Source organism: Teleopsis dalmanni, chromosome 2, assembly GCF_002237135.1.
Source record: "Teleopsis dalmanni isolate 2A chromosome 2, ASM223713v2, whole genome shotgun sequence".
In the NCBI taxonomy this organism is placed as follows: Eukaryota; Metazoa; Arthropoda; class Insecta; order Diptera; family Diopsidae; genus Teleopsis; species Teleopsis dalmanni.
Window position 1 is genome coordinate 175,350,492 of NC_051847.1, and position 8,544 is coordinate 175,359,035.

An 8,544-nucleotide genomic window follows, 5' to 3' on the forward strand; every position below is an offset into this window, starting at 1 on the left:
TTAATTTTATTGCCACAAATACTTCTCAACCGAATTAAATTGCCAAATATAAAATAGTTGTATTTCTACTGTTAATCGCTTTTAATAATTTATAATAGATATTTTGCATTTTATTAACTTATTTTTATTATATTTTTAACTAAAGAGTAATATTTCAAAAATTATCTAAGGTGGTAGTAATGTTTGATTTACTACTCCTAGTTTGAGTGCCTGCCAAGAAGTCAAGTTACAAGTACATGAAATTGAGGCAATTGCAAATAAAACCATTACTTTTTTATATATACTCGTACACTTTTTGCCATTGAAGTTAATTTTTTTTCCTTGTGGTTGAATAAATCCTATGAGTTAACATTATAATCTACCAACGAACCAACCTGCCTGCCTACTTAACTGCCAAACTACCTACCTACCTACCAAAAAATATATTTGCTGCTGAGTACACAAAGCAGGCAACCATAAGCAGGAACGGAACGATGAAAAAATTGAAGCCATCAAAAACGAGTTTTATTTGTCTTTATGCTCGCTTCACTTGCTTCAGAATACATGTTGTACCAGACTTCCAAAGCGGGAAGTGTGGGTTAACTGGATTTCCTAATGAGCAAGCATAGCGACAGTTTCTTTAGATTTTTGGTTTGGTTTGGTTTGGTTTGGTTAGGTTTGTTTAGGTTTGGCTTGTATAATTTTTGCGTGCAAAATATAAGTGAAATTATGCCGGCTCAGGCTCCAAAGTATGACACTCATCCACAAATGTACTCACAGTTTAAGTGTATAAATATATCATTATGTATAATGTATATGTTAACATTTGTATCTTTAACAATTGAAATATCTTTTATAACTCATTGTTTTGCATTCTAGTATAAAATGGCCAAATTTGACGCTTCTTCAAATTATTAAAAAGAATTTTTAATGACTGCCGTCGCATGCCTCAGGCAAAATTTCTTTCAGTGCATAAGCAAAAATATGAATATATTATAGATATATATACATATATGTACAAATGTATATCGTACATATGGAAAAGATAAAAATTGTATTTTTATCAACTTGAAAGTCATCTTCTCGAATGCATTTGTTCGTTCGTGTATATTTTTATATATCTTGTACGTAATTTATAAATTTAAAAATTTCTTTTAACATTTTAATGTTTCCTCAAGAGTAAAATTATCTCAAAAAAATGGTTTTTTTGTTTTTTTTTTATATATTTTGTTTCTTATAAATTTGTACAATTTTATCTTAGAATTTTTGCTTGCAATTTGCATTTTACCTAAGTGCAGCAGAAGAGCACACGTTCAACAGCCTTTTGCGCTTGATCCATAAGTCCTTCAATGTATAACATCAGAACAGAACGACCACGGTAGGCCACTTTTCTTGTCGCACTGTTCTCAAGATGCAATGGCAAATGTATCTGATGTTGTCGTCGTTGTCGGTGCCGTTGCCGGTGTCGTCGGTGTCGTTGTTAGCACTGTCGTTGATGTGGCAGTGTACGTTAACGTTTTCACTGACGCTGACGTTCTATCTAAATTTAATTTACTTGTAAGTTCAACAGTACAGAATAGACAAGCAAGGTTCGAGCACAAATATTCGGTTAAAAGGACAGACGTATAGAAGAGATAGATGTGCTCATATAGATTTAGACAAACTGGCGAAATAGAAAGGAGGCAGCAGCAGCAAGATGTACGCTCTCCTCACATATGCATTGCACTTTGCTAACAATACTAATACTTTGATGTGCTGCTGGTTGGCTGATTTTGTTAGCTTATTGTTGTTGCTATCTTTACTTCTTGAATATATTTTTAAACCGCTACGACGTATCTGCCAAGTGCCAAGTTCAATAGCTGTGCACAACGCGCGCTGATGCATTTGAAATGCTACGGCAATAATCATTTTAAAAATATGTATTATGTTTATATATACACTATATATGTGTATATAAATTTACACAATATATATATTAAAATATATATATATATATCTGCATTTAAAAAAGTTCAAAAAATATTCAAGTAAAAAATTACAAGCAATCAAAAAAGTTATACATTCACTCTTTTTTCGGTAAATGTAGGGAGTTTTATATTTAACAGATACCTCCTGCAGGGAAAATTGCGAGTTGAAAATTTTTAGATACACTAGTTTATATAAAAAAAAGAGTAAAATATGAAAAATAATAAAAAATTATGGTGTATAAAAATTGTTCAGTTTTAATTCTAATATTAAGGAAAATACATTCTATAAGCATTTGAAGTTGCTTTCTGTTGTTGGTTGCTGGTCCTGCTTCTTTCTTTCTGCACTTCAGGCATAACCAAAGGCTCTGGGGCATAGTCATAGTTAACAACTTAAAAATGTGTAATTGTCAAGAAAATAATTAAATTTTGATTATCGAATTCGTTCTCCTTCCGATGCTTTAGATGCGCTCATAATAAAAATGTCTTGCTAAGGAAAAATTAATGAATTAATGTTCGTGCATTTGCTCTCATTGGTTTGATAGCACTAATATTTTATACTTTATATGTTTTTATTCTATTTTGAAAGATATTTATGAGATATTTTTCTTTTTTTTTGTTGTATTTATACTCTTCAACAAATTCTATACTTTAAAATTTAATTTCAGTGTTCATAAAGATTGCATTTCAGCAAATACCTGTGCTAACATAATTTTTTTTATGGCTTATGAAGTATTTAAAATTATTTATTGAGACATTCCCATTAAAAATAGTTTAAAATATTTTAACATTATTATTATATATATTTAACTACCTTTTTAAAAATTAATTTTATGCTTAGTTTCAAGTTCATTGAGTCTCTGAATAGTGTTTATAATTTGAATAGTGTATATAAGACCTTAAAATGATAATAAATATTTGTGTTATATTTGTAAGAAGAGCTATTCATATCTTAAATTTGTTAAAATATTATATATAATATTTTTTAGATATTACTTAATATTAAAAGTGATTTTGAATTTTATTCATGAGATAATAAAATTTACTTTTATATGTTGTAAAAGCAAAAAACAGGGAAGTATGGAAGACTGTTGTTAAACAGGCTTACATCCTACATGAACTGTATAGTCACGGATGATGATGTATATGTTGCAATATAAAAAATTCTATTATGACCTTTGCAGGCTGTTATGTTCTGCCTATATTTCTATAAATATATATTTATACAGAAGAAAAATTTTATATATTCTTTAAAACCGAAAGTGCTGAAGTCTAGTATTTTTTCCAAATATCTCACAATTTTTGGTATTTAAATTTGTGAATTTATGTTGTGAATTTTTATTATCTAAATTGCAAATAATTTTATTTAAGCAAAACAAAAGGTCAGTAATTATCTATACACAATTGTATAGTAAATACAATAAAATATTTTAAATGTTAGAAAGATAGAGAATAAGGAATAAAATCACATATGTTTATTGAGATATACAATGAATAACAAATAAGTAAAAATAAGAACCACTAATAATAAAAATTAGAAAAAAGTAGGACCAGTAATATAACTTATAAGAGAAAGAGAATTATTTGTGATAATTTATTTATCAAAGATCAGACTATGATGGTTATCGGCCTTTGATCACTTAGTGTGGTGCCGGGATTGTTGCCATTCTAAAAGAAAATCCATTGAATTGTGTTTTCCAAACTTACCACTCCGCTGTAACGGCGGAAGACACGTCTTACTAAAATAGTGAAATCGTTAAACGAACTATTGCTATATATTTAACTGGAAATCTTTTGTATAATCCTTAATAATTCAGTTCCGAGTGTATATATCATATTCGTGTATACGCAAATATGAATGATATTTAATATCAAGCTAATTAGAAAGCTACTTTATTATATGTATATAATTTAAATTATATAAAATATTTATAATAGCAACGAAGAAGTACTCGTGAGTGCAACTTGTAGTGTACAATTTAACACTTAATTAATTATTTTTAATTAAGTTTAACTTTTCAAACAAATTTAATTTATTTTCTTTGAACTCAAAGTCATATTCATATTTAGTAAATAATATTACTTTTCTATTTATTTCTATGTTCAGATTTTGATGAGTATTTAAAAGAATTCTATATATAGAAATCAGCTTTTAATAATTATTTTATTGTGGTGAAGCTTTTGATTAGTGACTGTAAAATGCTAATGAAATGTTTGCAGTCTAATTTTTTTAAGTAATTAGAAGTTTAAAGTTAAAGCAAATGTAATTAAATTTTTTTAAATAAAACCATTTAAACTTCCTTTCTTCCGCTGCTGCCACTCTGATAGTACTTTATTTCTATTATTTCTAATTTATAAACATTAAATTAATATAAACTTATTTTGTAATTTCTTTCTTTCTATCTGCTTCTCTTATCACTTTATTTTATTCCCTTTTCATACTAAATTTTTGCTAATATATGAACATATATATTTCTTGTATCTTTTATTTTATTATCTTTCCATTAAATAAAAAAGTATTCTAGCCCTCCTACTCTTAAAGAATTGACTTTTGTTTAATTTTTTGACTCTAATAGATATAGAAGCATCAGTGCCGGGCACTACCACGTGCTTAGGGAGTGCCCGGCACTGATGCACAAGCGGAAGAAATACCTTGGAGGTTATTTCATGGATCATAAAGATTCAAGACTAGAAAAGTTAGGCTCTATACTGTCGTTCATTAAAGAAATCGCACTTGGAGAAACACTCTAACCCGAGTAAGGAGCACAATAGATCTTTCAGGTCACAGTGCACAATTAGTAATAATAAAAATATAGCATGATGCAACTCTAATATAAAGTACAGCGATTGGCGAGTAAAGGGATATACTAGGTCCATGTTGATTATAATCCAATTATTATTAAAAAATAATTTATAAATCAATTGCTTTGAACTTCATTTTAAGTAATTTTATATATATTGATTTTATTTTACAAGATACGTTATAATGAGAGCACCGTGATGCATTTTTTTGAATGACCTTCATTTACTTATGCGAAATTATTTAAAAAAAAAAGCAAACAATTTCTATTTGCTTTATTTGTTACACTTTATCAGTATTTTTAAAATTATTAAAAAAAAATGATTGACCCTTATCAGTCATTCATGTTATGAAAATCACGTACCAGTTTATTTTAATATAATTTCAATATCTCATTTTGCATTAGTCAAATGCGAATAGTTGAATGATTCTTAGATAATAATCCTATTAAAAAAAAAAATAAATAAATTAAACAAAATAACATTAAAAATAGATTTGCTTATATTTATTTTTAAAACCCCTTTGAGTTGGAGTTATTCGTTTTTATACTAAAAGTTTTCCATATGAGTTAACTTTTGTAGTAAAGTTCAAAGAAATTTTTATAGTTTTAGTTTTATTTTTAGGCTTAACTGGCGGTAACAATAAAAGTTTCTCAAGCGTTGTTACTTTTTATAGAGTAACGGTAAAAAAAAGTTTAATTGCTAAACTCACAATTGTCGACTTCATCAAAGAATCTCATTTAGGTTTTAAATGTTTGGAATAAAGTAAAATACCTTAAAAAACACGTTTATTTAATATATGTTAAAATTTATATAAAATTAAAAAATTGCTAAAATTTTATATTTAAATATTTATTATTTGTAAATACAGTCAAACTTCCATAACTCTAACTTCTATAACTCGTGTTTTCTATAACTCGAACCAAAAACAGTGCACCAAGGTTTTAGAGAGCAAATTACATACAATTCTGCTTCCATAACTCGAACTTCTATAACTCGGATTTCTCTATAACTCGAAAAAACTTTGTTCCATGCCGATAAGAATATGGGAAAGTGCATTCTATAAGTCGAATTTTTATTTTAAGTTTAAAAGTATTTTGCTGTTAGGGGAAGTCCCTTTTTCCAAACCAAATGTTTAATTTTTTATGTTGCTTCTTTGTGCAAATGCCAGTCGCTGACAGCGTGGTTTAAAGTAAATAAAATAACTTCCAATGCTACTCTTATCGATTATATTGAGTTTGAAAATGAAATTTGTACATCAAGTTTTCCTACAGATGATGAGGGTTCGGTGGATGTAATTGTTTATCAGCCTTCCAAAAATGAAGTAGAAGACTCATTTAATATTCTGAATTTATATTTGCAAACGAATGATAGTACAACTGATGATCACTATAAGAGTATGAATAAAATGGAATCTCTTTTTATTGAAAATAAGAAAAAAATTAAAGTCCCAAACTACAATTTCTGCAAATTTGAGGCATATACCGCAGGCTCTCATTTAAAAATGTTATTAGTTTACGCCGGCCTACATTAATCATTCAGTAAAGTTTATAATCCAGGCAGTGTTAATATACATTTGTCGTATTAAAATTATTTAAATTCACAAAGGATAATAAGATTAATATTATCTATCGATAAGATTAGAAGTAACTATATTTACATGAATATAAAATATATATTTATAACCTGCTTCCTTTTATTTTTGTGTTTTGTTTTTTAAAGATTATTAATGAAACTTGAAACTTAACCCTATTAGTCTTTAAAGTTTTGTTTTATTTGTATTTCGTTTTACTTTTCATATATTTTTTTATATTCTATCTAGCTTAATCCGTCAATTTTTATGTCTGGATCATCTTCTTCCATGGTTTAATAGTCTTTTAAGATCTAGAACTGCTTAATAATCCTTAATAATTCTATTATAGGAATAATTGTTATATTATCACTATATGCTCTCTAAACTTATGCCATAAATGTTCAAGTCATTCGGTATATCTCTGTCTCACCTGTTTTCTTTTGAGTATGCTATCCTTCGGTGGATCCAACATAGATAGTCTGCTTATTCTTGTGCCATTGATCTATAAGTACTCACGTTTAAAGACAAAAGCTGTTTGATCTTTTTGTCGCGTTCGAGAAAAAACTTCTAAAATGAACTGTTGGTCCGATATGTGGGGAAGTGCGGTTCTAGAGACGCTACAAGTACAAACTGTATGCAATCTGCCTCAGACATAAACTTAGCAGACGTAGTTTCTAAAATTGAACTCGGTGAACGCCGATGTACGGTTAATGCATCTTCTAAAAGTGAATTGAAGTCTGCTCTCGCAAAAACTTTTGTAGCAGATTTTATAGTAAGCGGCAGCAAGACAGACCATATTGTCGCTGGCATCATGATGTAGCCTAAGGGTGCCAAATTGAATGAAATCAGCTAACAATGCAAGAGGTCAAGACCGGATACCAGTTATAGTTCATAATAATAATGTGGCTGACCATAGCAGTATATATTCTGATTTTCTTAGCCTGTTTAGATAGAACTTTTTAGCGTTAGTTTGAACCACAAACTTAGTGTTTGCTGCTTAAATTGTGTAGTCTATGACTGCTTCAAAGTACTTCGTTTCAATAAAGAACACTTCTAGATCTTTTGTGAGCTTCATATCTTGTGCTATCTATTATTATTTCTTGATTTTAGTAAAAATTTTTTAAATGTTTGCTTAAAAAATCTTTACAAAATTGTACTGTTTATGTTACTTGAACTTTGTATTTTTTTTTTTATTTTTTAATAATAATATAATAATATATATAGAATAAAAATAGTATATCAGTGTTCTCATACTTATGATGATTACTTGAGAATACTGGAAACAGCGTTGTAAGGTCCGCCAAACTTCAATAAATTAACTAAAATTTTTGTTGTTGCCTTTTCATTTCTATTCGAAGCCTTCTAACTTTTAAATAGTTGCTTTTCGTCATAAGAAGCGTCACTTTCGGCAAAAAAAAACAATTAAGATTAAAAGTAGTACTTTTTTTAATTACTGCAAAAAGTTGAATAATGAAGATATTTAATTTCATTTGTTATTTTTAAGAATAACGCATAGAAGTAGCACTCTATTTACTGCTGTAAAAAAATGAATGCATTTAGTGCACATGAAGCAGTTTTGAATAATAAAATTTCTATAGTGAAATAATTTATAATGGTTAATAAATATTTTTACTTAATTTATACAAAAAAAACTTTGATTTTTTAATATGTTAAGATTTTAATAATTAGTTATAAATTTTAGTATTAATGACGAAGCTATAGTAAGTAGTAATTTATTGCATATAAAATGTCACTCATACCACCAGTAAATTTTAATATTTCTACTAATAATCTTGTGATTACATTTTAATGATACAATACAAAATAAATCTTTATTAGTTTTGTATTTAATATTAGCTTATATAGTTGAATAAATTAATTTTTCTTAATACTCACAAAAAATAAAGTGCATTTTTACAAAGACGACGGCAAATATCTTGAAAGTTTTTATTTAACTGCACATGGAGAAGATGTGTAAATTATCTTCTTAAACTTCGTTTAAATGCTTTCTTTTAAATGTATTAAACGTACTCGCTCGAATTGTACAGTTTTCGTTTTGTAATTATACTCTAAAATTTTATGTTCCATGCCTGTATGAACAAATTAATAAGCACTAGAAGAAGAAGCAACATAAACGCTTTTTAGACTGAAAAATTTTTCTAATGAATCAGCATCGCAGTTAACTTAACTTTTGTTGTTGTTGTCGTTTTTTCGTTTTTTTTATTTTTT